The sequence below is a fragment of the Neoarius graeffei genome, chromosome 27 (genome assembly GCF_027579695.1).
Source record: "Neoarius graeffei isolate fNeoGra1 chromosome 27, fNeoGra1.pri, whole genome shotgun sequence".
In the NCBI taxonomy this organism is placed as follows: Eukaryota; Metazoa; Chordata; class Actinopteri; order Siluriformes; family Ariidae; genus Neoarius; species Neoarius graeffei.
This window is the reverse complement of record NC_083595.1, coordinates 6299757-6305756: the sequence shown is the minus strand read 5'-3', so window position 1 is coordinate 6305756 and position 6000 is coordinate 6299757. Positions and strand designations below refer to the sequence as shown.

Sequence of the window (6000 nt, the reverse complement as noted above, 5' to 3'; positions counted from 1 at the left end):
TGTGAACACAATTCACTGTGCCATCCGCCGTTGCCAGCTAAAACTCTATAGTTCAGAGAAGAAGCCGTATCTAAACATGATCCAGAAGCGCAGACGTCTTCTCTGGGCCAAGGCTCATTTAAAATGGACTGTGGCAAAGTGGAAAACTGTTCTGTGGTCAGACAAATCAAAATTTGAAGTTCTTTATGGAAATCAGGGACGCCGTGTCATTCGGACTAAAGAGGAAAAGGACGACCCAAGTTGTTATCGGTGCTCAGTTCAGAAGCCTGCATCTCTGATGGTATGGGGTTGCATTAGTGCGTGTGGCATGGGCAGCTTACACATCTGGAAAGACACCATCAATGCTGAAAGGTATATCCAGGTTCTAGAGCAACATATGCTCCCATCCAGACGACGTCTCTTTCAGGGAAGACCTTGCATTTTCCAACATGACAATGCCAAACCACATACTGCATCAATTATAGCATCATGGCTGTGTAGAAGAAGGGTCCGGGTACTGAACTGGCCAGCCTGCAGTCCAGATCATTCACCCATAGAAAACATTTGGCGCATCATAAAACGGAAGATACGACAAAAAAGACCTAAGACAGTTGAGCAACTAGAATCCTACATTAGACAAGAATGGGTTAACATTCCTATCCCTAAACTTGAGCAACTTGTCTCCTCAGTCCCCAGAGGTTTACAGACTGTTGTAAAGAGAAAAGGGGATGTCTCACAGTGGTAAACATGGCCTTATCCCAACTTTTTTGAGATGTGTTGCTGTCATGAAATTTAAAATCACCTAATTTTTCTCTTTAAATGATACATTTTCTCAGTTTAAACATTTGATATGTCATCTATGTTCTATTCTGAATAAAACATGGAATTTTGAAACTTCCACATCATTGCATTCCGTTTTTATTTACAATTTGAACTTTGTCCCAACTTTTTTGGAATCGGGGTTGTATTATATATATATTAGTTATTATGCCTTCGCGTTGTGTTGCCGGCTTTTGCTCCAAAACCTACAAGGATGGGGTAAGTTTATTCAAGTTTCCCAGAGATCCTGAGCTGCATGCAAAGTGGGTGAAGCAAGTCAGGCGCATTCGTGACAAGTGGGAGCCCTCACCAACATCCGTCCTGTGCTCTGAACACTTCGATTTGGATTGTTTTGACACCCTTCCCAGCTTAAAAGAATCTCTTGGGTGTTCAGTTCAGCACAAACGTGTGTTACTACCATCAGCAGTGCCTACACAGTGTTGCCAGATTGGGATTTTTCCCGCCCAGTTGAGCGGTTTCAAGTGCATTTTGGTGGGTTTTGAACATATTTTGGGCTGGAAAATGTCAGCAGTATCTGTTGCCAGATACTGCTGAAGTTTTCCAGCCCAAAATATGTTCAAAACCCACCAAAATGCACTTGAAACCGCTCAACTGGGCGGGAAACCTCCCAATCTGGCAACACTGCCAGTATTCTGGAGGGGGTCTACTAGTAGCTATGCCGGATCCAAAGACAGTCCTCCTGTCAGAACATGTGTTGTGAAACGACATAAGATAAAGGTACGTAGAGCTATAGATTCTACATGGTAATCATAAAGTCGGCATGATATCAGTCATGTATTTGCTTGTGAAAGCTTGCGGCTTTCATGTAACTGCCGCCTAGCAACGAGAGGCAAAGGGTAAAGAGGGTAGGCTATCATAGATTCTATTCGGAAGAGATCAACACAATTCTAGACTCCCAGAAGAGGAAGAGCTAGCACTAGAGAGTTCACCGGCATTTTCATGCGCCATTTCCATTGGGGAGAACCAGAGTAGAACCATAGGATGTCTATGAGTAGAACAGCCAGTGAACCGCAGCGTGTTCTCCCGCTGACGTCACAACTGGGTTCGTGGCTCGCGGCCATGTTTTCTTGCGCTGTGCAATTAAAAGTTGGATATTTGCGTAACAACAGCTTCTTTTCACGTAATTATAACAGAAATCTAACATGTTTGCCATGTTGCATAGTTTATTTAAGAAATTGCATAGAGTCATGTTCGTGTCATCAGCCCTTTAATGCAATTGGACTGATTAGATTCGATACATTTTATGAACTGTGTATAATATACTATTTTTCATGTATAAGGTATTTCCATGTGTGAATTGCACTCCTTAATACAAAAAATGTTCTGGGTAAAACTCTTCCAAAAAAGCAAAGTAGTCTTTAAAAGAGTTCTTTCAGTCTCTCTCTTTCTTTACAGGCCCAGTTCTTGTGCTAACAGAACATCAGATCACTTATTGGGTTCTAATAAAAAAAATCATTTTAACAAAACCAGAAAATTAAAAAAAAGAAAAGAAAAGCAGCTCCTGCTCAGGCCTGACTGAAGGCACGTCATGTGATCAGAGCAGTCACGTGATACCGCATCCGTTTCGTTACTCCGAAAGCGGGTGATATTTCACTCTTTAACGTTTAAAATTGTATTTAGTTTTTCACAAATTGTTGAAATATAAAAAAGTCCATTTTAAAAAGCATTTGTCGTCAGTAAAGATATGAGAACGAATATTTAATCTACCCCTATCGAGCTGAGAGAAGACATGGCTGAATCCCCAAAACCCTGTATAATGACTATATAGTGCACTTCACAGGCTGTAACCTGCATTCTCTCATAACGTGTATAATATATAGTGCACTTACAGAGTGAACATGAAGCTATTCGGGATTTAACCCTTCAGCCGGCTGTATTAGCATCCTATGCTAACCTCAAGAGTTCATCTCACTGACGCGTTTAGACAATGATATATAAATATGCACCCTTTTATTTATTTTTAACAACGTTTACAAAATCAGTCCTAAATCGCTGAATGTTTACCTGCTAAAACCGCAAGTGTAACGAAAACTACCGCGCTCTTCATCATCCGCCGACTTTAGAGAAACGACAACACTTTCCTCGCGCACCAAGAATCAGCTGACCGTCACTGCGCTGCGCTGTGCGTGATGACGTTGACTATTACGCAGAACGTGAGGACGTGCTGAAGAAAAAGTTTATCTATATCGCCACCTAGCGGATGCACCTGGGTAGTGACTGAAAGCTGTTAAAGTGAGTTTCAGTGTAAAGTGATGTTTTGTGCACGGAATCTACAGGAAAGCCAATCTGATTTATTATTATTATTTTCACAGTTTAACAGCTATAAATCTTCAGCAATTAGGGTCAGTGTCAATCCACACACTTTGCCAACAGAACATGCTTAGAGATTCTCTCCTGGTCAAGGTGATGATAAATTCCAAGAAATATAATTCTGAAAATGCAAATTGTCTTGAATCTACTCTTTTTTTTTTAAAGGAAGATAATAATAATAATAATAATAATAATAATAATAATAATAATAATATATATATTTGCAGGATTTTAAGTTCTTTGGGATGCCTGCCAGCAGTAGCTGAGGGCAGAAGAATGTTTGGTGAAGGTTCTGTGTGTGCACAGGGATGTTCACAAGCACCCACTGGTGACTGTCCAGATCCAATTTCGGAGGAAAATGCATCATGTGGAGGTGGCAGTTAGTCCATGCCTCACCCACCCACTCATTCTGGGAACAGATTGGCTGGGGTTTAAGGATTTAATGGAGTGAGTGGTAGTGGGTTGGTCCTGCAGTAACACCTCATGAGGGGATTCTAGCATAGCATTCACTGGAGAGCCTTCCCGTACTTTTCAATAATTAAGGACAGACCGTATCAAGTGATGCAGGATACTCAGACTGGTGAAAAGGTGACACAGTTGTTGATCCCAAAGAGCCACAGGGAATTTGTATTCCATGCGGCTCATTATAAGCCTATGGCAGAACACCTAGGCCAAGATAACACATTAACCCGTTTCAAGGCTCATTTCTACTGGCCAGGGATTCACGGGAATGTCCTTAGGTGGTGTGCAGCATGTCGCAAATGCCAGCTGGTGAATCCAGCAGCCACAACAAAAGCGCCATTGCGCCCTCTTCCCCGAATCAAGACCCCCCTTCAAAAGAATTGTGATGGAGCTTGTCAAGCCATTAGATTGTTCAGCATGAGGGTATTGCTTTATTTTAGTCCTAGTGGATTGTGCAACATGATACCCAGAAGCAGTACCGCTGTGTCACATTTCCACATGTAATGTTGCAAAGGAACTGTTTAAAATTATGTTCCAAGTCAGGATTCTGAAAGATATCCTGACTGCCCAAGGCACTACATTTATGTTATGCACCCTTCGCGAACTCTACAAGTTATTGGGGGTTAATCAATCTGCACAAGTGTTTATGATCCACAAACAGACGGCTTGGTCAAGCGATTTAACCAAACCCTAAACAACTTAATCTATAAGTCTGTGCGTGAAGACACTCATAAGTGGGATAAATGGCTGAAGTCACTGTTATTTGCAGTACAAGAGGTTCCAGAAGCCTCCACGGGGTTTTCCCTGTTTGAATTACTGTACAGGCATAAACTGTGTGGCATCCTAGATGTCATAAGCGAAAATTGGAAGGAGTGGACCTTCTAATCGTAAAAACGAAATTCAATACGTCCTCGACCTGCACGCAAAACTCCACACACTCAGTCACCTAACCCAGGAGAATTTGCAGCAGGCGCAGGAATGTCAGTCCCAGCTGTATAACAGGGATGTGCACCTGCACGAGCTCAAACTGGGAGATAAAGTTCTCATATTATTGCCCACATCAAGCTCTAAATTATTTGCTAAGTGGCAAGGGCCCTTCGAGGTCACATGGCGAGTTGGGGACATCAACTCTGAGGTGAAACAAATGGATAGGGGTCGGGTGCGGCAGACATACCACCTAAGTCTGCTTAAACTATGGAACAAGGGGGTCCCTATGGTGTTGGCAACAGTAGTTCTGCCAAAGGAGGAGCTGGGGTCAGAGATAAAAAACAAATGTAGCCACTCAATCCAACCCGGTCCCCTGTGGAGACCACCTCTCGCCATCCCAACTCACGGAGTTTGCTAAGTTGCAAGCAGAATTTTCTGATGCGTTCTCACCCCTTCCTGGTTGCACCCACCTCATAGAACATCACACCGAGATGCCCCCAGAGGTGGCTGTGCATAGCCACCCATACCATTCACCTGAACACACACACACACACACACACACACACACACACACACACACACACACACACACACAAAAAAAAAAGTAGTTCAGGACGAATTCAAGGCCATGCTTGAAATGGAGATAGTTGAGAACTGGAGCAACCTGGTAGTCTTGGGCCCCAAGGCTGACGTGTTGGTCCGATTCTGTGTGAACGAAAGAAAAATTAATGCGATGTCTAAATTTGGCACGTACCCAGTGCCTTGCATTGACGAATTGCTCGATCGGTTAGACATGGCTCGTTTTTATTCAACACTGGATTTAACGAAAGGATATTGGCAGATCCTCTTGGGTCCCCTATCCTGTGAAAAAAATGGCCTTTTCCACCCCATTCAGTTTACACCAGTTTGTCACCCTTCCGTTCAGGTTATTCAGGGCCCTGGCAACATTCCAGTTGTGCATGGACAAAGTCCTGCACCCAAATGCTGTGGCCTACCTAGACAATATCATAATATATAGTGACAATTGGCCACAGTACATGAAATATCTTAGGGCTGTTCTAGAGTTGTTGAGGTGCACGGGGCTCAAGAATAACCCAAAGAAGTGTGCAGTTGGATGGGTGGAAGTATGGTATCTGGGCTTCAACTTGGGTCATGGGCGGGTGCATCCCCAAATTGACAAGACTGCAGCCATTGCGACTTGTCCAAGACCAAAAAGGGGGTGAGGCAGTTCCTGGGTCTGGCTGGCTATTATTGCAGGTTTGTGCCTAACTATTCAGACGTCACCAGCCTGCTGACTGATCTCATTATAAAGGGGGCACCAGATCCATCTCTGGTAATGACCTAATCACACTGAGAATCTCTGGAAAATATCCTTGTGGTGTGCGCAGAAAAGGGGTTGGCCAGAATTCAATTCTCTGTAGTGGTTGCAAAATGTGGGTACACAAAAGATGTTCTGTGTGCAGAGGAGGTTAGTTGAAAACC

The 6000-nt window shown here is 43.3% G+C and overlaps 1 pseudogene; it reads right to left on the bottom strand.

The window, feature by feature from the left end:
* Window positions 1-6000, bottom strand: part of LOC132874789 (renin receptor-like) — a 38675-nt pseudogene that overhangs the window by 15650 nt on the left and 17025 nt on the right.